This window comes from Phalacrocorax carbo, chromosome 9 (genome assembly GCF_963921805.1).
Source record: "Phalacrocorax carbo chromosome 9, bPhaCar2.1, whole genome shotgun sequence".
In the NCBI taxonomy this organism is placed as follows: Eukaryota; Metazoa; Chordata; class Aves; order Suliformes; family Phalacrocoracidae; genus Phalacrocorax; species Phalacrocorax carbo.
Genome location: NC_087521.1, coordinates 29,839,226 through 29,862,894, shown reverse-complemented (window position 1 = coordinate 29,862,894; position 23,669 = coordinate 29,839,226).

Genomic DNA, 23,669 nt, shown 5'->3' with positions numbered 1-23,669 from the left:
GAAGAGCCGAGGCATGAAACTAGAAGCCAAGGTGGTATCCACACAGACAACATGGTCCTCTCCTTCCTCCCTCCCAACACCAGATGCAAATGGCTGCCTACAAAAACTTGCCTTTTATGTGTGACAGCTGAAGGAAAGCAGCTGAAAATGAGACTCACGGGTTTACTGAACTGGAAAGAAAACAAAACCTTTTAATATGTGCCTCTGTGTTCTTCGAATCATGAAGAGACAGATGGCCTTATCTTTTGGTCACAAAAGAAATATTGACAAGGCCTTAAATAATCCCAGCAAAACCTGTTTAAATAAAAGTTAGCACAGCACAAACCTGTGAAAATTAAAGGGTTCATAAAACCACTCATTCAATCAGGAGCTAGTGCTCTCTGTGAGCCCAGTGCCTCTCTGAATTAACCTAATGAAGACAAGATGCTGCTGGCAACTCTTATCCACCTGGAGATGGATAGAAACAAGCCCAGAATCTTTCCAGCAGCACTGAGCTAAGGGCACAAAGCAGTTAACAGAAAATCCCCAATTATAGGTGATCAGGATTCAGCCCCAAGCTCCAACTAGTGGATCCACTGTCAGTCTTCCTCAAACCAAAGGTCTGTAGTTAAAAAGCCAGACAAATTAACTACTTCAGCCCAGTAATGATTTCATAAATACACGTGTCTGAGTAATGATTCCCTGTATTATGCCTTCCTCCCACTCGTATTAAGCCATCACGCCTGGATAATCTAACACTTTGAATTAAGCCCTTCTGGTTTACCCGTTCTGTGCCGAGAAATTCTGCTAGTGTTCAGCAAATCGCTGACCCCTATCAAGTCCTTACAAGTAGAAAATCATTCATGTTATTTATATAAGTCATCCTACAAGCCAGATTTATAGGGCAGACAAAGTAAATGCACCTGTGTTGATGCTCCGATAATTTCATTGCGTTATGACAGGGGGAGTCTGCTTAAAGAGGGTGACTTTCATGGTGCAGCTTGATGGGGTTTGGCTACAGAACAGCACAGCTGGCCAGCAAGCAGGGGTGAGCAAGAACAAGACTGGATCCAAATGTGGCTTTTGTGGCTCTTTTATTCCTAATAACATACATTAAAAAAACAAAAAGATCCATTTTGAAGAAGAGGGGGGAAAAAAACCACTCATCAGCTCCATGAGGATTAACAAGGTAGTTTACTGTAATATTAGAGGGGAAGAAGTCTTTTTATGGAAAGTACTGTGGGGAAGATTATTGTTTTTCTTGCAGTTGTTTTCCCTGACTCCCTGTTGGGTTTTTTTTTCCAGTTCTATAGAGTAGGCTGACAAAGTGGTACAAATCATATTATTTGTTAATGTGCCAGCCTAGTGAGTGGAGAATTTTTAGTGGTCTGCAAAGAGAACAAGCATAAATCTTGTTATTTGTTAATCATTTTGGTGTGCATAACTTTCAAAGACTGTTAATATTTATCCTCCTTTTTCTCCAAGGATTTGTGTTTGTTACGTTTAATTTCTACCTGAGCCCAAACCTGATGGGCATAGAGAAGATAACACTCACAAGGAATGATTTAGGGTCTTCAACCTTCCTTTTGAAATCTGGAAAAGAATCTCAAGGAGTCCTCCATCATGGTGAAGGAAAAAATTGTTTTGTTTAAGTAAGCAGCTTACCATGAATTCACCTTTTAGCATTACTGAGAAGAAGTGTCAATCCATGGCAAGTTACAACAGTGCTATCTGCAAGGGAATGGATCAGTCACAGAATAAGCCTTGGCTTGTCACAAACTTTTGGTGAACCAATAAATGGCCAGTCTCAATGCACTGTATTGCAGCTTTTCTGCAAATCTGCCAATAAATAGACAAGCCAGCTTGCTTGGTTCTTAGTCATCTCTTATGTCTGCCCAGGAGATAGGAAACGGCTTAATGAAATTAACTACACTCAGACTTTGACTCCTTTATTTTTTTTCCTTCCTGATATGACATTAACTGCTTGTGATACTGTCAAGTTCCCTTCAGTTTTTACATGGTGTAAAGGCCCATTAAGTGAGTCATTCTACATAGGTAACAGAAGACAGTGTGTGGTCTGTGGCAAAGCCCTAGTGAGATTTTGGGTCCTGATGGTCCCCGAGTAGAAATCCCTGGAGGGAGTATGATTGCATGGGGATGTTTCTGTATGGGGTGAATCACAAAAAAGCATTCCAATACCACAGTGATTTTTATTTTTTTTTTTTTATTGAAAGCACTTCTTTCAGCTTGATAAAGTTTAGGGTGTTAATTCATTACTCTTCCCTGTGAAATAGCTTTGGTTATTTGTCGTGATATTTGTGTGTCCTTAATTTCCCAAAAATGTTATATGGGGGATGGAAGTTTTCATTTATTACTTGATAAGGCTTTGTTTTAAAAAGCCCGTCATCCAATCAGGGGGGATAAGCCTAGTGATTAAACTCTCCAATTACAAAATCTGTATACTGAATACCTGAAGGTAACAGCTTACAAACAGCCAGATGATGAGAAAATGTGCTGTGTGATACTAACCACTAATCATAGCCCTCTTAAGAATGACATTTCCAAGAATCAGGATCAATTTACCAATGATTCACTAGCTATAGAAATAACTAAATTCATAGCATGCATTATTTCAAGTGAGTGTTTTGATCAGTTCAGTAAGTATGAAAAGCTGCTTCCCATTGGCTACAGAGGAAGGAGAAAATCAAAGTCACCTATGTTTTTAACATAACTTGTTTTTTTCAGTTAAATACTGACATCAAAATTTTGTCAGTGAGACAGAGCCTTGCCTCTATCACTGTGTTGTGTACAGTTAAATGCTGGCCCCACTGAATTTGGTGACAGAATTCCCATTCATTTAACCTCATGTGAAAGGACTGATTTTTATTGACACACAGGGGAGCGATTAGTTATTTTACTTTAAACTCAAGCTCAAGCAGGGGGTTGGATGAGATGATCTCCAGAAGTCCCTTCCAACCCCTACCATTCTGTGATTCTGTGATTTATCCATCAGTCTGAGAGAGCATTTCAAAAGGATTTATTTAAGGTGCTTTTCTTCAAGAATCAGTTATCTTGAGGCATGTGATGCCTTATACAGTTCACTGTGCTTAAATACCTTCCACTCAATTAGCTCATGTTTTTATTCAAGAGAGGAGATGGATAGGTCTCTTCAGCTGGCAACACTTTCAGAGTGTGTCAGGCCAAAGGGAAGCTAATTAGGAGGAAGAGAGAAAAATGTGGAAATTACTGTTTGCAGAGGGCACTGTAGAGAAGAAACTTTGTTGTGAGTAGCTCGCTCTCACATTAAACATGCTGAAGCTGTACTCTTCTGACCATAAGATTAATGATGCCAAGCCAAACATTATACCCATGTCTCAAGGGTCACCAGCAAACTTCTTCTTTTATCATCTGTTTCTCATTTTGCTGGCCACTAAGGTATTTACTTAGGAATTAGTATATATCCAGGTTTAAGTAGATTAAACTAAAAACATGCCGCTGTTTACTGGATACATCTGCTCTCATTAGTACAACTTGTTGCTGTTGGCATTAAGCAGTTTAATTAAAATGACAGCACAGTTTTCTGTGGAATCAGTGCCTGGTCCCAGTGGGGCTCCTCAGACAGATGTGAACAACCGGTGCCTGCCATGGTGGTTGCAGAAAGAAGCCAGGGGTCCCCGCTCCCAGTCACCCCTTCAGATAGTCCCTCCTGGAAGGGAGGTGAGTGCAGCACTTCTACTTATATTAGACCTGTCTTCCCCACCCCACCACCCCACCCTGGTTATTTTTTATTTATTTTAGTCCAAATCATCTCATTAATGCTTATGAATGGTGTGTATTTATTAGTGACTTAGGTGTGGGATGCATTGGTTTGTGGCCTACTAAAACCAGATAGGGGCCCTGGGATGATGCAAGTACCAACTCCATTAGGAATGAAGCAGCATCTGCTAAATACTGAAGGAAAGTCCGGGGGCACTGTCTACCCTGATATACATGCCGTTGTCACAGCGCAGTTTCTTGGTATGCCAGTGCTGCAAAACTGAGAAAGGTTCCTGAAGATCCGGTGATTGCCTTGGAATTTATGAAAAAGTAAATTAACAGGGTCATTTGCCTTTTGTTCTCTGAGTTTTGAGATGATACTTGGCAAATGCATTCAAGAATTATTTCCTGCAATGACATAGGTTAAAAATTGGGCTGGATCAGGAAACCTCTCTGGCATTTAAAAGACACATAGTCAATGCTTACTCACACCTAAGATAAGTCAAAATCCAGTGGCCAGGCCGCTTCCCTGAGATTTTGAGCCAGGAGTAGGATTTAGAACATGCCCATCCTGACCAGCTGCCCTAGCCAGGAGCGACAGTTTTCCTGTTTTCCATGCGCAATCCATCCCAGCACCAAAATACAAGCATCTGAATTACAGTTGTGGTTGCCCAAAGCTAGCCAGCAGAGGGGGAAAGATTTCTTCAGGGAGTCATTGGAAGAGAGGAGCTTGGGGATCACCCTCTCAGCACCTTTCCTTGGTATAATTTTGCTAAACAATATAACAGTTCCATTTTAACAGGAGGGTGATTCAGTTTTCTAATGGTATGGGGGCTAGTGGAAGACCTTATTGCAGCCTTTCAATACTTAAAACGGGACTAAAGTAAAGACAGGGGCAATATCTTTAGCAAGGCCTGTTGTGACAGGATGACGAGTAATGGTTTTAAACTAAAGGAGGGCAGATTTAGACTGGATATAAGGAAAAAAATTTTTACTATGAGGGTAGTGAAACACAGGAACAGGTTGCCCAGAGAGGTGGTAGATGCTCCATCCCTGGAAACATCCAAGGCCAGGTTGGACGGGACTCTGAGCAGCCTGATCTAGTTGAGGATGTCCTGCTCACTGCAGGGGGGTTGGATTAGGTGACCTTTAAAGGTCCCTTCCAGCCCAAACCACTCTGTGATTCTACGATTCTGTGATCTGAGTCCTGCCATGTCTGACTGACAACACAATTTCTGCACCTTTCTCTCAGCTCCATCTTCGACTAGCAGCTTGAGGAAATGATACCATTTCGAAGGGAAAGATGCTGTCATCTTTTAACCACTTTTGTTCTGAGAGAAAAAGAAAATCAGCCACCTGCTCCTCACATAGCAAGCGGAGTAGCGTGGTTGAAGAATTAAATACACAAGGCTTGTGGTGAAATCTGAGACCTCTGCTTTTCATTCTTTCCAAGGCAAAAAGCACAATTATGTAGCTGAGTGTTTTCTGAGGTGCTTTCAGAAAAGTGCCTGTCCTGTCCAGGCTTGGTGGGGTGGGTGCCAGCAGGGGCCAGTCCCTGGCGTGAAGGGGTCCAGAGACCTGTGCTGTGCAAACACATCAGGATGAAGCTCTTCTCTCAGAGCATTATAGTGCATATCTGAGATGGGGAAACTTTCCCTTTCTTGGTGACTAAACAGCTACTGCAGCACTTTTGGCTATCTGGCCATGAATGTACAGCAGAGGCGAACCTAGAAAGCAGGAAACATCTCCTGATGATGACGGGCTATGTGAAGCTATATGAAGGTGCCTCTTCTCCCACCTAAACAGACAAAAGCAAGAAAACAGAGATGGTGATGGACACATAGACCCCTGCGTGGAGTCTCAAGGTACACCACTAGCAGACCTGAAGTTAAATCCAGCAGCCCTGATGGCCTCACAGGTGCAGAAGCCATAGGAAGGAGATGTCCCTCACTTGCCTATTCGAACCAATGGTGTGTTTTACCTGTTTTTTTTTTTTTTCTAAGAAACTTCCTCACTACCTCCTCATTGGCTAGCAGCATGGATAAGCTGTGAAGGGGAGCCAGAAAGCAGAGTCTGCAGTGAGGATGAGTTTGTGTGGATGAGCATACTTTCCACGTATAAATGTAATAAAGGGAAAACGCTACATAAATTCACTTGCTGACTGTTTTGCTCCAGCATCATGGCCCAAGAACAATCATCCAAATTCATCCATGTGTGAAAATTGTAATATTGGAAAAGGCTCCTGTGTTTGCTATTCATGGTATTTCTTTAAAATTACTTTCCTCTATAAGTGGATACAGAAATAACTCTTCAGATTATGGATCGGAGCAGGGAGTTGTATTTGTTTAGTGGTGTAGCTGCATTGATTGGCATCCCCCTGCTCAGGAGAAATGTTTTTAACCAGCCAGAACAACGAATACTGCTGCAAAACCTACACGGGTTACACTGAAAGCATTCAAATGTAAAAGCAACTCGGTGTTTCAGGAGCCAAAACACGATTATTTTTAAATGGCTGTGGTAGGAATGTTTATTGTTTATTGTTTGAACACAGCAGCACCTACTGGCTCCAGACAGAAGTCAGGACTTCACCACTGTAGGTGTAAAAGGTAGAAAAAAAGAGACTTCCTCCTCCCTGAGTGATCTGTGTGGAAGGCAACAGGCGGAGTGTTTGGACACCACCAGCAGAGAGGAGGAGCAGGAGGGGATGGGAAGACCGGTCCCAACCTACCCCTTGGTTAGCTCCAGCAGTGGCCTTGTCATGTTGGACAAGCTTAGGAACCTTACGGAAGAAGCTGGTGATAACACGTTGTGCATATTTCTGGGAAGGCAATAAACTGGGCTGGAGGATGATGAAAGCCAGAGGTGTGGTGGGAGCTAGAAAGGTGTCATTGCCTCAGTGGCATGCCACAGTTTGCAAGAGAGGAAGGTGAGGAGGATGTGTGGGACACCATGGGAGAAAGGAAGTCACTGGTTAGGAGTACAGTGTGTGATAATGGGGTGGGCAGAGGTGGCTGGAGAGTAGCAATTGCATTTTCTCATCCAAATGTACTGAATCAGAGGAAAAAACCCAGTGATTATAATTTTGTTTTAAATGGGAAGGTCTTTCCAGAAAGCTCACCTTGGAAAAAATTAAAGCGAAGCTGTTTGGCTTGGCAGTTGCCAAGCTAGGACTGTCGTGCCAATTTTACATCCTGCCCACAGGACACAGGATACCCTGGCAGTATCCTTTCCCACCCAGCCCTGCCGGCAAAAGGCATGATGTGGAAGTGGGCATTGGTTCCCCTTCTCTTTCTTCCCCATGTTTGCTTCCCAGGATCCAGACCTCTACCCCTGCCCCCCTAAAACCAGGATTTGAAGAGAGATCTGGGCTGTTGTGGAGGCAGAGGCAGGTGCAAAACTACTTCCACACTTTTCCTTGAACTTGGCTGCAAATCCTTCCATTCTCTGGAAAGCTGTTGGCTATTCATCCTTCCTCTCCCTAAAGAAAGACATTGAACCTTGCAAAACAGATTGATTTTTTTCTCTTCTATTAAAAAAATGGAAATTATTTACAAAGCTTATCTTCTTCCACACAGATTTTAGTTTTCTTCCATATGAACATATGTTGCTTAGAGCATCATTCTCATGGAAAACTTTGTGACCCTAGTGGTAATAGTGCAGTCAAGAACATTATTTTTGTAGCAATATTTTATATATATAAGGTCAAGAAGAGCTTTGTCTAGGCCAGGAATCAAGGAAAATGAAAAGTAGTTAAAATCTGTATTCAATTTTACTTTAAGATCCCTCTTTTAGAGCTGTCTCTGTATAATGGCTCAGAAATGTCCAGGGAAGTTCTGTCATTTCTGGTTTCCATCTCAGACTGAAACTGAAACAGGCAAATAGTCTTAGAAGAAACCTTGTTCTTATGAAGAGATTTCCAATTTCCTATGTTTCCATCCTCATGAGGTTTAGACAAAACATCCAGATTTTTTAATTTTTAAAATGAAGCCAGACAAAACCTGCTGAGGTTTCCTCATCAGAAATTAGACCATGTATGTGAAATTATTTGCTGTGAAGGTGAAGCGTAGTGTTAAATTAAAATCACATGCATCAAGAACAACTCTCTTCTGCTTTGGCAAGTGTATGGGGTTGGTGCTCCGAAGGATAGTTTTCATTTTGTCACACTATTTTCCCAAATGATCCAGAAGGGTGCAACAGAGGGAGGGTTGTGGGGTTTTTGAAAAATCTTGAATTCTAACTTGGAAAAAAAAGGATCTAATTTTCTGTTTCATCATTTCATTTGATTCTCCCTGCACCTACAAGGAAAGACATGCTATTTTTCCTCTCTCCTGCAAGGAGAAATGCCAGGTACAGACAGGTCTTATCAGCACTTTGCTGGCAGGATGTAGCATGGTGTGGAGCTTGACTGTTGTCCAGGGTGAGGAGGGTGGGTGTGGGTGTGGGTGTGTGCGCACTGGGCTCATTGCCTACCACCCTGGCCAGCCCTCCTTAGGCAGCAATAGGGGTTTCTTGGCTGCAGCAGGAGCTACAACGCTTTGCCCAATTGGACTTGCCCTTCTTCATTCAACCAAACGTGTTTTCCTTGAAGAAACTGCAAGCAAAGGTCTGTATTGCTGAGAGCTGGTAGAGATGCTCCAGAGATTAAACACTATGGTACTCTCTTGATAGCAATCCCTATTTTATTAAAAAACACAATGCAACATTCATTGACTGCATGTAACATTTGCCTGAGGGAAAACCCAACACCAATGCAGTATGTCCACCCTGAAACCAGCCACTTGCAAACTGAGGTAGGCACTTTGTTCTCTGTCAGTTGCCTGCAAGCTGCATGCAGAAAGCACAAGCAATATTGCTGAGCTCCTTCTAAAACACTGAATGTCATGTTTCCATGCTAAGAGTTGGGCTGGCTGTTTCCTTGATCTTGAGCCATTTAAAGTTTAGTAACGTACAACAGAACATCTTCAAAGTCATGGATGAAGGTTTGCTGTCTTGGTGATTTTTTTTAAAAAACTTTGCAGAAAGTGGTTATTTGGGTTTTTTACTTCTTAATGCCAAGAAATGTTCCTGAGTAGCAATATATGGTGTCTGTGAGTTCATGTTAAGCTACTTCAAATCAAAAATAAGTAAGAGTGTTTAAACACAGAAAGATCTTACAACTGTGAAGACTTCCCATCCCGTACCTTTTTAAAATTGCTACGGGATGGGGTCAAGTAGGGTTTCTGAAGTGTTTGGTCTGGAATGAACAAAAATGATATTTTGGAAGGCTGAAGTATTTGTACTTTTAAAAATCTGTGAATGTTACATGGGAAAAACTGTCCGGCTTTTCTGTGTGCTATCAACATCACTAGCCTCTGAAAATGACAATAGAAATGCTGTTCCCTGTTCTCAGTCTAAAAATGTCATAAGAAAAGTAGACCCAAATCACTTTGTGATTATTATTTTTAGGGTGGCAATTAAAAAAAACACCAAAACAAAACACAACAAAAACAACAGTCCCTTCCCCACCACAATCTGTGAACCAAATTCCCTTGAAATTGGCAAACATTTGAACCCTGTCACACAAATTATTGTGAGCTTGGAATGATATCAATTACTCTCCATTACTACCCAAGGGCTTGCTGATATAGTGGTTAATAAGCCAAATCCTAAGGTGCCCTTTACATTTGTGGGTAAGGTCAAAAGCAATTAAGGAGTGGATGATCTGTGGTGAAAGCAGCACAAGTGCAATATTGGTGGTTTTTTTTTGTAAATCAGTGTCATATTGTTCAAGCACTGCTGGATTTGACTGGAAGATGGGCTCTGCCCAATGCTACCGAGGCTTAGATGTCTATGGAAAACCAACTCTGCCTTGATCACATCTGCACTGCAGAGCTATAACTCATGGATGTGGCTCACCAAGGAGTCCAGGGTGGTGGTTGCATTTGGGGTCTACCTAAAACAAGTAGGTGCAGATAGAAGACAAGTGACCTCACAGCTTTGAAACTTTTGAGATACTTTTCTACAAGACAGATAAATTATCACATATGTGGACAAACTGTTCTGATACGTGATTACTCACCATATTGCAAGCACCATTTCTAACCCTATCTTTACTTTCAGTTTAGCTCCATCATTGGACTGGAAGTACTCTGTGTGCACCTGATTATAGAAATCTTCTCCTCAACAGGATGAGATCAAGTCATCTCTTATTGTGGCCAAGACTTCTTAAGCTTCATCTTGCAAATCTTGTCATTTTTTCCAAAACTGGCAGTAATTTTACAAAATCCTTTTGCAGTGTGGATGTCAAACTGCTCACTGAAAGCTGGACTATCCAGAGATGGTATCTGATGTCAGCAAAGTTAACATTCTCAGATGTACTTGTTCTGAGGAAGACAGCATCAAGTTTCTTTATGACCAGACTTATTTTCCATAAACTCATCTTTATTGCATTAATTATGCTGCTATCTGTTAATTATTTCCTGATCTTCTCCCATATCAGATTTTGCGTGCAGTCAGTTCCAGATAAACCAACTGATATTTATGCAAGTTTTTATCAGTGGCCTCTTTCTACACTGCTACAAGAACATCCCCCTGGCTTTGTGACTCCTCTAATTTTCCAGAAGCTGTTATAAATTGAGGTCAGTGGCTCAGAAAACTGCTCTCCGAATTTTCTTAGAAAGTTTTGATATGTATTATCTTGGCCTGCAGACAAGTTTGGGAAAATTAAGTCTTTGCATATAAACCACTCTGCACGGGGCTCCCTGTGACTAGCTTCAGCTATCTAAAAGCCAACATCTAGCCAAAGCTTGTCAGATGGGCTCTCTCCAAAGTCAGTGGAGAGCAGAAAACACTGCCAGAGGTGGTTCCTGCCATCCAAGGGGAACAGAGGCCTCTGCAGATGCCTATCTGTCCCTACTGATGACAGAAAAAGTCCAGACACAGAGTATGTGGTGGCTTGTTGAGTTTTTATGTGCAAGAGAGAGGACGTGTCTTGCCCTCATGCTCCACATTCCATGGGCTGCACTCATAAGATTTGTGTTTTCTACCCTGTAATGGAGACAGTCACCAGATCATGACATTTTCTTGGAGATTTCTTTCTCAGATACATTCTTACATGACTCACCATGTCTTGCCAGCTATCTGTAGCACTAGTCACTGATACTAACACCGTCTAACACTGATTTTAGTTCCTCTAAAGCTAGATTTTCTTTACCACCATTTTGCTTTATAAACCCACTTTACTTAAACCCAAGGCTTCTCAGCCTGTAGAGGCTTCTGTACAGGTTTCTGTTTGGCAGCGCACACACAAGTGCCTAGACGGAGATGCGTCTGATTGTGCTGGAGATGTCTATTTCAAGAAATAAAAACCCCAGTGATTCCCAGCACATTTTCTATGAGCAGAGTATCATTCCCTTGTAAATAAACACACTAAGCAGGCCACGCTGCAGTCAGAGGACGTCTCCCTTGCCCATCTCAGCCTGTCATTGCCAGTCCCAAAGGAAGTTCTCCAGAGAAAATGGCCTTTTGTCTCCTCCTGAGCCGGGTAGTTTGCATAATCTGGGTAAATAAAACGAATACACACAAGCACAAAGAATTGTGGGGGAAAATGGTAGTATAAGTAAGGGTGAGTGGTCTGTCTAATCCGACAGCAATATAATAAATCGTTTATTTGTGTACACTGGAACAACTCCTTGGGACTGTGGTCTATTCCTGTTTCCCAACAACACTGTCATTAAAACAATAGGCACTGTAATTACTGTGATAAAAAGGCATTATAGCTTCAGTTCTTTATCTGGCCCATGTGCAGAAGGAAGAGGTTTTCTTTATAATCTCCCTGTAGAAGAAGCACAGGGACCAGAAGGCTCCTTCTCCCACTGGCTCTGCCTGTACAAAAGATTTCTCCACACCGGAGACTGCAGTGTGAGAGCCTTTGTCTTAAATGAAAGGGCATAATACAGGCCTTCTGCCAGCACTGGCTACAAATGAAAGCAGAGCCTTTATGTACCAGCTAACTGCTGAACTGCAGACAATACTGTAAAATCTGTACTCCTCGATTACCTCAGCTGCCTTCGCATAGCTGGAGTGCTGCTGAGCCTTAAAAAGAGGCAGTCTGCGGGCGCCAGGCTGGAGCTTCGCAAAGCCTGTGTCAGTAGGCGAGCAGAAAATCTGCTTGCCCGGCACAGCTGCCCTGGTGAGAATGAGGAGGGTGGGTCAGGAGGCAGATATGATTAATACCTCGAAAACAGTCGCTCCGGCTATTTCTGCAGCTGGGCCATTTTGTTCTAGCAAACTGCATTTTAGCTTCTCTTCAGTTTCTTTTAAAATCTCTAGTTTGGTGGATCGCTTCTTTGCTATGAGCTTGCTGCCCAGCCCTTGTAATACCAAAGGAGACAGCCCAGAGGTGAGCATTTTTCCACTGGCCTTCATGAAAACCTGTTTCAAATGAGCCCAAGAGCTCGTAGAAAATCTGTGAACATGGCCAGGAGAGCCAAAATGCCAGCTAGTTTCAGCCAATATCTCTCCACTGCCTTCAGCAGAGCTGCATCGCCTGTTTCTTCTCCCTGAGAAGCTGGGCTGCAACCCTTCACATGCTTCAAAGTGCTGAAGCGGTTGCTTAAATCCTCCAGGTTGCTTAAATGGGGAGAGTCTGGCTGCTGCAATTTTAGCTACCATAAAGCACCTGCCTTAGGGCTCTTAACATCATGAAATACTGACTCCATTAGGACAGTAGGAACTGTTCTCCCTGGCTGTAGTGGTCATTGAGAAGAGGGCACGCTGGCAGCAAAATACTGCCCTGCTGTTGGCCAGTGAGGGGACACACATGTCCTCAACTGATGAGAATTGCAAAAGAATATCATTAAGGTGCTGAGACGACCACTGCTATTGCCACCACCCTCTTTTAGAAAAATGTTTAACCCACTGCAAGCATAACTGATGTAAATCAAATGTGTCAGGCTGAGTAGAAACACCTACATCCTCCCCCCCAACCCGAGCTGCTCTCCCCTCGTTTGACAAGGTACAAACAGAAAGCCCATTCACATGTGAGCGGAGAGTACTAAACATTGCATCAAAAAGCAGAAGCCATCCTGTTACAATCTGCTACTTGTCAGGATTTGACAGCGTTGTGAAATATAAATGATCTCTGAGATAGCAACGCCTGCCTCAGTCACTGGTAAACAACTCCCTTCATTAAAGAGATGCTTTAGAAATGACAGCACCAAATTATGTTAATATTTTTATGAAGTGCTCTCCAGCCAGAGATCCTAAAGCAAGGTTTGCCATTCATTTGCCAAAAACCCATTTCTTTGCAAGCAGAGGCAAGGTGGTCTTGCAGTTGAAAAATGGATGCCATTAAGCAGGCTCCAACTGGGACAGAAATGGACCTGTTTGGATGTAAGAGAAGGAACTGTGAAGGGGCAGATGGGTTTTTACTAATGCTGCTTTTTTCTTTAAAATATAATCTGTAACCTTTTTTGACCCATTGATTGTCTTTGGCTCTGAGTTTCTTCAATGCCTAATTCAATATCCTTAGCCATGACAGTAACTCATAGGTCCTATCCTGCAATACAATCTTGCTAATGATTATAAATGGCTAGGACTAAAACTTGCTTGATCTGAAACGATATTCTACTGTTCAGTGCCCTCTGCAACATTGTTAAGAGAACAGATTCAGAAACAGCCCTTGAGAAAGAATCCTGAGTCATCCTGCCTCTCTCTTCAGCGTTTGGATTTTCCTTGGAGACTTTTTGGTTACGTTTTTGCCTTGATTTTGCTTATCTTTGAGATCTACTGAGATTAGAGCCCAAGACAGAATGGCTGCATTGAAATCATTACAGATTCCACCTGCATCCTGCACTGAGTCAGGGGGAAATTAACAGGATAATACAGGTTGTATGTATTTCTCAAGTGAGAGATCACTGAGATCAGTCCGTGTCAGAAATACCACCAGTAAGAACAGGCTACAGGCAGGGACAGAAAAAATTTCATATGATTTCCAAACTTCTTTTTCAGGGGATGGAAATATTTGATCCTCATCTTGTCAGCAGGCTCGCTCTGAGCTTCCTTTATAGTAACATTCACCACTAAAGGTTCGGTTTCTCTCAGGCTGACTGCTCCTACCCTGCAGAAAAAATCTGGGCTTCTCTTTCGCAGAGGTCTGGCTGTGCCTGCTTTTGACCAGAAGCAGCATGGCAGTGAGAGCCTCCACCCAACGCTTTCTCTAACAGGGATCCAATGCAGGAAACTCTTAGGTCTCTCTCATGCGGCAGTGAAAGTTATTTCTGCCTTGGAAAAGTCCTGTCAGTCCTGGATATCATATTTTCATTATGTTGTTCAGTTCCTTATTTGGGAGAGTTTTTTTCAATTTCTGAAGGTTTTTAGCACGTCTATTCACCAGTAGGTTAAGTTCTTCCAGCAGGTGACAAGTTATCCTCTTCCTCTTCTTTTTACCTCTACGAATCCCATCTAATGGCCCATATAGCTGGATGCAGCCATGTTAATACTGTTTTTTTAAAAAAGGCAATAATATCTACTGCTGGATCTGAAAACACATGGACACTCCTCTTTTTTTGGCCCTTTCAAACTAGACATGTGAGTTCAAACATGAACTTCATATTAGTTCTGTCACCAAGTTTTCTACACAACAAAGAAAATACACTTGAGTACTCTTACAACACAAATATTCCAAATATCCCTGATTTCATATTTACAATTGTACCATATGGTTGCTAAGTGTAGGGGTAATCATGGTGTTATACAGCAAAGGAGGAAGACACTGTTTTGATACAGTGTCCCCCAAAACCTGGTATATAATGCAGTTAACCTGCACTAACCTTCCTTTTGGAAATGTTAGGTTATTCTAATGTCCAGGATTTTTGAAGAGCTAATGGTAAATTACACCAATTGTTTGTATAAATGGTAGGTGTTCATTTGTGTTAAGTGGCTTCCAATTTATAAAGAGTTTGGGTTGCTGGTGTGACAGCCTGATGGTGAGACAAGATTGTTTCCTTTGCAGTGGCATAGAGTTAAGCAAGAGTCTCACCCTGACAGAAAAATTTGATTTGTTCCATACAACATTCATATCCCTTCTGCCAGGAGGAAACAACACATTGCCTTTACTGTGTTACAAGCAGTATCTTCAGCAAGCACTGAGTGCATGAATTGCTTGGTTCACACTGGGGGAAGGCTTGGAGGAAATGTGTATTTAAGGATGTCATCACTCGCAGGTTGTGATTTTCAGGATTAGTTTCCACCCACAGGAGTTGTGCAAGTGTCCCATCAGCTTTTTAGGCAGATGAGACAAAGGAGCACCTCTTGGAGGAAATATCCATAGCTAAAGAAATTGTTGCTACACATCTGCAAAACCTGCATTATAGCGACTGCCTTTACTTTTAACCTTGACTTTTTGTTGGAATCAGGATAGACTGCAGGGTACCTGCTGAACTGCGGGCATCCCCTGTGAGGAACCAGCAGGCTGCTGGCCATCAGAGTAGCGAGGAGTGAGAGGGTGCTCTGCGACACAGCTCTGTGAGTCAGCCTCACAGCCAGAAAGGCAAGTCTGGGAGGCATTTCATTGCCTGCCTATGCTGGCTGGGCTATCCTGGGAAGGAGGGTGCCCACATCATCAGCATCCTCCCACAATCTTGTAATATGTCCCCTCTGGGTTTGCATTTCTTGCAGACTGAACGATCTCTGGGTGTTTGGAAAGCACTGAGATTGTATTAGACACCACCGGAAATAAGTAATGACTATTAGCTACATGCAATGTATTTTGTTGTATTCCTAGTGCACAGGATTGCTTGCCTTGGTCTGTATTCACTATTCCTGACCTCCTCACCTTTGCTCTCAGGATTAATGAGCTGTAATTAGGACCATACAATCAGTACAACTATTCTGATCTTTTTGCAACTGGCATGTTTTCTAATAAGCTTTTTAACTTGGTTTGAAAACAGACGCAGAGTCCTGATACATTTAATCTGACAAGGAAGCCACAGCTGTCAAGAACTGTACTAAGGTGTGAATGAAAAGCTTATGCTGACAGAGGAATCTGGACTCATAGCTCTGATTTCCTTGGGCAGGCTCAACTGTAGCCTGCTGACAACAGTTAGACGTTACACAAGGGCACAGCTACCCCAGCTCCTTGCCAGGTTGCTTTTCTTAACACTATGTTGTTGTTCTTTTCTTTTGTCTGCCTTTAAGATGAGGGAAACAACCATCCAAAAGCAAGATGGTGACTTAGAAAATACAGCCTGCCTGAGCTGAAGCAGCTTTCTGCAAAGAAAGGCAGGACTAGTATGGCTTGGGTAACATTAATTTAAGTTCCCAGGGGAACAGCCTGACATTGTTCATTGCAATGCCCATTGAAAGTTTTATTAAGCCAAAATAAAAGGTATAATTTACAATGCCTTTCTCAAAACACCTTCCTTAAATTATTTCATGTTGATCAGTTCATGCTAGCAACTGGGTTTTGACTCAGTATGAAATGGAAGACACTTATCCTGTTTAGGAAAAGACTATAGCAGAGCATTTGGCAAGTTGTGGGCTTGAAAGTCATATAGTTTTAACAGTGATGTAGCTCCCTCTTGACTCCATGGAACATATGGAAGATGAAGAGCTGTATGTCTGAATGAAGCTGTAAATTCCAGGTTTACCCTCCAATTCTGTGTCACTGATCTTCATATGGAGTAATGGGAATCAGTCTGCCCCTCTTGATTTGAAAGCCCTTATGTTTATCCTGTGTCTGTGGTTGAAATTCAAGCTAGACTTTCAGTGTCAGTGGTTGCAAGGGGTGCGGACTGAAATTCCAGCTTGCTGCTTACCAAAAGCACCTCAGAGCCCTACATTTTGGAAATCACAGAAGCAGAATGTGGTTTTTCTTCATACTGTCCTACAGACAGAGAGAGGTGGCCATAGGGCAAAATTCCCACTTTCCAGCTTCAGGACACACATGCAGGGGCAATGCAAACACATAACATACCTGTGGGTATGGTTACACAGGGGTGAGAGTCAGGAGGTCACTAACGCTTCCCACAGCTTGGAGCCTGGGAGGGTCAAAACTGGAAAGATCTGTGAAAATGGGAATACGGGACAGCTGTCAAGCACTTGGCTGAAGGCCAGCTTGCTGTGACATGGTTCAAAACTTCCCTGCAGCTGCCTAGACTGTAACTTCCATCAAACAGAGCAAATACTGGTATTCTGGCTGGATTGTTAGGTCTGTGTAACAATAATACTCACGTATATTTTTAAAATAACCAAATATTTTTTTTACACATCACAGAAAATAATAGATGTGTGTAAGGTTAATTCTACAACAGACTGCTAATACACCAGCAACTGAGTGTATGAAAATACACCCACACTCTATAGTTGCTTCTTTAAAATAACATTGGTTTTTTCTACAAAACCCAATTAAACCAACAAGAACTCCACCAAGAATAGAAAGTTCTCTGTCCTCAGACAGCTAATATATCTCGCTTAGCCTTTTGAGAGACCTAAAAGCAAAATTTAGTAGTTTGTTTTCAGCAACACTCTTCTACAAGAGAGAAAAAGAATAATTTATTTTCAATTCATAGGATAAGTAGCTAAGCAGGGGATTACTAGCTGGTATTTTGCTGACTGTCTTTGTGGAATGTATTATGGACTCTATCAGCTTGTGAAAGGGTTTACTTAAAGTGCACGGTTTGGTGGTGGATCCTTTTGCCAGTGGATGGAGTTGGATCAAGCATGTAGCAAAGACAATTTTGTGTGTAATATTATAACCAGAGCTCTTACAGTAAATGCCAGATAAGATTTCAGAGCACATCATGTGTTGAAGGGAGGGATTTGAAAGGAATCCATGCTTTTCTGGTTTTGCTTAGTGTTGTTTTATAGAAATACACAGTGACCCTCTGCACACAGCAACTGTGGTCATCAGTAAGTCATTGGAACAAGTACTGCACTCGTCGAGGTGCTGTGGGCCTTGTCAGAACTGGGGAGGAAAAGCTGTTCTGGGGAGAAAAGAAGCAGTTTACTGGAGCCAAGGAGCACAGGAGAGTTGAGGAGCCCTGCATGAGTGGGGTGCGATTGGGAGCGAAGGCAGGATCCAGCAGAATGTCTCAGGAGCAGTTACTTTTAGTGGGTCATATCTGAGAGACACAAATGATGCAATGATGGTTGAGTCCACAGCTCACACGAGGACAGACTCCCTCCCTCTCTCCCTCCCTCCCTCCCTCCCTCCCTCCCTCCCTCCCTCCCTCCCTCCCTCCCTTCCTTCCTTCCTTCCTTCCTTCCTTCCTTCCTTCCTTCCTTCCTTCCTTCCTTCCTTCCTTCCTTCCTTCCTTCCTTCCTTCCTTCCTTCCTTCCTTCCTTCCTTCCTTCCTTCCTTCCTTCCTTCCTTCCTTCCTTCCTTCCTTCCTTCCTTCCTTCCTTCCTTCCTTCCTTCCTTCCTTCCTTCCTTCCTTCCTTCCTTCCTTCCTTCCTTCCTTCCTTCCTTCCTTCCTTCCTTCCTTCCTTCCTTCCTTCCTTCCTTCCTTCCTTCCTTCCTTCCTTCCTTCCTTCCTTCCTTCCTTCCTTCCTTCCTTCCTTCCTTCCTTCCTTCCTTCCTTCCTTCCTTCCTTCCTTCCTTCCTTCCTTCCTTCCTTCCTTCCTTCCTTCCTTCCTTCCTTCCTTCCTTCCTTCCTTCCTTCCTTCCTTCCTTCCTTCCTTCCTCCCTCCCTCCCTCCCTCCCTCCCTCCCTCCCTCCCTCCCTCCCTCCCTCCCTCCCTCCCTCCCTCCCTTCCTTCCTTCCTTCCTTCCCTCCCCCCCCACTGTCTTTTCCCTCCTTCCCTTCCTTTCTCATTCCCTCTGTCCCTCCCTTCTGCAATAGGCCATCTTTCAAATAAATAATAAGAAAATATTAATCTCTGTGCATCACAGACAGCTTGTCCAAAATGTGACAGCTATCTGGGATTTTGATGCATAGTGAAATGAAAAACATATCATCTTGCTTTAGCTTTTTTGTTTTGGTCTGGACAACCTTGCAATAATGTTCAGTTGCATTAAAAGAGTACATTTGAACTATCACCATAAATAAGATACGCTATACATGTCAAAACAAGTTCTTATGTAATACAGATCTCTGTGGTTTCATTTACTAGTAACACCCTTCATAAGTCATAACAGGGAATGAAGCAATCTCTGTGATATGGAAATTTCTCCTCAAGTGCATAAATTATCTCTTAATGCTTCAATTGCTTGAAAAGTGGGACAGTCCCACAGGTCACCATTTCCATTCCAGTGATAAGATTTGCAAATATTAACAATGATTTCTGTTTTATGAGGAGGATTAACTTTACAGGCGTGCGGGGTCCAGTTTAGTTGAACACAGAGAAAGAAAAGCCTTAAATGTAATAAATTAGCAAAATCAAGGCAGCTTTACTTGGTTTGTACTGATTTTATAAACTCCTTCAATTCTGAAAGGCTTAAATCATGTGCTTAGGACCCACGTCAGACCTTTGTGCCTTCATCTTCAGACTGGTCCCCATGATGGGGATAAGCAGCACATGGAATCAAGGGGGATGAGACGCTGCACTGGGACCTGCCCTCTTGTCTGTCTGTGCCACAAGGTTGCTGTGTGCTCTCTGACCAGTTGCCTCTCTGAAAACTCAAGGACATGTCCTTACCTGCAAGCTGCCTTGGTTTTTGAAACTCAGCTCTCATATAGGCCCTAGGTGTTTTCACAGTTGATTTCCCCTGGAATTACGGCGGTTCAGCATGTCTCACCACTGAGGCGACTGTAGTTCATCAGGAAGATTTCTGAACCTCCAAAAATACATGCAGATTTGCTCACTGTACTCATTTCTTCTTGTCTGAGCACTAAAACACATTCAGGCAGCCTCTTAAAGTCATACAAATAACAGTCATTGAAATGGAAAGCAGCAAAATTATGAATATTGTATAATGCAATGTTAAATTACAAATAAATAAAACATCTGGGGCCAGATGTTGCTGTTGGATTCCTGTGTGGAACTTCCATTCCTTTCAGCAGCATTGTGTGCACTTCTGAGAGCAGAGTTTGGCCCTTGATAGAGAGCAGCAGTGTTTTTAATGTAGTATTAATGGAGCAGGATTTCTCCATTAAAAACAAGGTAACTTGGTAGATGAAGAGATTAACATATTTTATAAAAACAGTTGAGGGTGTTTCTACAACCTTTCATAACAGTGATTTTTTTAGAGGTTAAAAGGATAGAAAACAACAATTTTCTGGAAGAAACCTCTACAGAATACATACGGTGAGAAAAGGGAGCAGACAGTGTAAGGAATGTACTTGAAGTAAGCTCAAACATCACTCAAGAGTTTTAAAAGACACAAGATCAGTAATAAAGGAGGATAAAGTAATCTCAAAATGCCCAAACTTAGGTGGATTTGCCAGGTACTGAACTTCCATTTTTCCTTTTGGAAAGTCTGTTGAATCTTTTCACCAATGCAGAATTTACTAATATCCATGGGACAGTTACAGGACAAAAACAGCCATTAACTCAGGAAAAAAATTCCTCTTCACAGAGGTCTGCATTGCCTGGTTTTGGACAGGTTTGCAGGATTTGACCTTTAGTAGGATCTAGAAGGTCCTTTTACACCAGGGCTGATTTCTCAGTAGGTTGAAGTGGCATGCACGCCCGTGCTTGTGGTTGCAGGCACTGCTTTGTGGCTGTTTTGTCATGTAGCTGCCAGCCCCTGCTCCCCTCCACGGTACCTGCCTGAGCTTGTTTGCTATGTGCTTTTCTGGAGCGGGCAGAAAGCCTTTGAGAGTGGGTGTTGTTTATTTTGAAATGTCCTCAAAGGGGTTAACCTTTCAAGACACACATCTCATTTTCCAGCCTGAAGTCTTGCTCCAACAAATCCCAGTCAGCAGAGTGCAGTGTATCCAGGGGTGGCGGACTTTGTGGATGACCTTTTACACAAAGCCTTTTAGCCACACTGGGTATACTGGTGAAAGACCTTAAAAAGCCAGGCAGCAATTCACTGCTTTCTGCACATTCTTTTGAACCTTTGATTAAGGTGCCCTTAACTTCTGGAGATAGCTGCCCACTTACTTTTGTTGATTCCCCGTTCTGTGTAACAGGGTGATGGGAAGTGCTGTTCAAGGACCAGCTCTGGGCCACAGTCCTCTCCATGTTAAGTTTAGGGCAGGCATTATAAAGCTTTTGTAGGGTAGCCCTGCTGTGATATGCCCACTACACATCCCTTGCCATTAGATGTCCAGTCTGGGAAAGTGGGGCTGCACCTTGCACCATCCCACCCTTGAGCTGTGCCTGCAAGCTGGTACCCAGGGCTCTAGTCCAGCCAGGGGGACCTGGCAGCTCCTGCCAGCTTGGGACCTCCCACATCTCAAAATGAAGGCTCAAGTGTGTGAACCTGCATTGTGAAAGCAATACTATGAATCTGGCCCTGCAGCGCTATCAGCAGTCCATGCCTTCGGAGAGGCAGTGAAGGAAAACAGCATAAAAGGTATCTACCTTTGCTACAAGTTATTTACTGAAGCAGAAACCAAGCAATCAGTGACCAAGGGAAGACTACAGAGTGTTTTATTTATTGGTGACAGAGAAAACTCACTTTTTGACAGTGTCCTTAAAGTTTTACAGTCCTATCTTCCTGCTACTCCTTACTCCTCTCTCTTGATTGACTTGTACCAGCTTGTGCAAATTCAGTCTTCTGCCCAATGTCATCTGTCTGTAAAGTCCTTCAAAAAAGCAGAATGTTCTTGGCCTGATGGTCTTAACTCCTCACTGAACCTACCTATAGATGGAAATTTCCCAGGTCAGGGCAAAAAGCCTTCCCTTCCAAACAAACAAAGCTGCAATCTGGAAATCCTCCTCTGTAGTACAGCAGGCGCGGCACAGGGCGGGTGTTTGCTATTTGCTAGTTTGCATTTCCTTGAAATGAAGGAAGAGCTATGAAAAAAATCAGCTCAACAGTGTTTTGGTCAATGCAGTGAGAAATGACATCATCACTAACCCTGCCAGATGGTGCTGAATACTGTGTCTGTGAAAATGTTCATAGGAGCAGTGAGCACCTTTAGACAGACGCTTTCCATTAGACTAAACACAGATATTCCTTTAAAAGTGTGCAGGGAAATCGAGCTGCAGACTAAAGCCAACAGTTAAACACAGCTGTTCCTTTGCCTTGCTGCCCCCTCTCCAGGTTATTTTTCTTTCCAAGGTGTGGGCTCAAACAGGAAAATGGAAAAATGGTTGAGAAATTCTATGTATGTCTTCTTCTGTACCTTGGATTTTATAAGGCAAGCTTGCAGTTTCCCTTCCACTTTTACTCATCCAAATGTTATCTAGACAAAACCCAAGTGTTAAAACTGGAGGGGAAAAAATTGGATATGCCATCTTCTGGGTGTAAGAAAAATTGTGCCAGAGCTTTTACAAGGCCTTTAAGAATGGTGTCTCTAAATAACACCTGCGCTATACATTTTATATGCCAGTGTTTCAATTTATGATGTTTCCTTTGGCTATGGCTGTATGCTGTCCTGGTTTTTATATTTGACAAGAACCCCTCTGCTACATCTCTGCAGTTTTTGGACTTCTGGGTGTTAATAATGAACATCTTATGCTTGTTTCAGTGCCCATGTCTGACAAGGACAGCACTGGCTTTTAAAAACCCTTTGTCTGAGCTGAGTGGAAAATGATGTTCCCACGCCATGGGACTTTTCTGAGACTTCAATATTTTCTCCACCTATGCAGAAATAAAATGCACACACAGAATTATTTACACACAGAATTGTATAGGTTGGAAAAGACCTTTAAGATCATCAAGCCCAACCGTGAACCTAAAACTGCCAGTTTACCACTAAACCATGTCCCTAAGCACCACATCCAAACATCTGTTAAATACCTCCAGTGATGGTGACTCAATCACTTCCATGGGCAGCCTGTTCCAATCCCTCACAACCCTTTCAGCGAAGTAATATTTCCTAATACCCGGTCTAAACCTCCCCTACCACAGCTTGAGGCTCTCATCCTATCACTGGTAACTTGGGAGAAGAGACCAACACCCACCTCACTGCAACCTCCTTTCAGGTAGTTGTAGAGAGCGATAAGGTCTCCCCTCAGCCTCTTTTTCTCCAGACTAAACAACTCCAATTCCCTCAGCTGCTCCTCATCAGACTTGTGCTCCAGACCATTCACCAGCTTTGTTGCCCTTCTCTGGACATGCTCCAGCACCTCCATGTCCTTCTTGTACTGAGGGGCCCAAAACAGAACACAGTATTCAAGGTGCCACCTCACCAGAGCCGAGTACAGGGGCACGATCACTGCCCTGCTCCTGCTGGCCACACTATTCCTGATACAAGCCAGGATGCTGTCGGCCCTCTTGGCCACCTGGGCACACTGCTGGCTCATGTTCAGCTGACTGTTGACCAGCACCCCCAGGTCCTTCTCTTCTGGGCAGCTTTTCAGTCATTCATCCCCAAGCCTGTAGCACTGCAAAGGGTTGTTGTGTCCAAGTGCAGGACCCAACACTGGGCCTTGTTGAACCCCATACAGTCAGCCTCAGCCCATCGATCCAGGTCCTTCTGTAAAGCCTTCCTTCCCTTCAGCAGATCAGCGTTCCCACACAACTTGCTGTTGTCTGCAGACTTATGGAGGGTGCACTTGAGCCCCTCATCCAGACCATTGATAAAGATATTAAACAAGACTGGCCCCAAAACTGAGCCCTAGTGAACACCACTTGTGACTGGCCACCAACTAGATTTAACTCCATTCACCACAACTCTTTGGGTCCGGCCATCCAACCAGTTTTTTACCCAATGAAGAGTACACTTGTCCAAGCCATGAGTCGTCAGTTTTTCCAGCAGAATGCTGTGGGAAACAGTGTCAAAGGCTTCAATAAAGTCTAGGTAGGCAACATCCACAGGCTTTCCCTCGTCTCCTAAGTGGGTCACCTGGTCATAGAAGGAGATCAGGTTAGTTAAGCAGGACCTGCTTTTCCTAAAC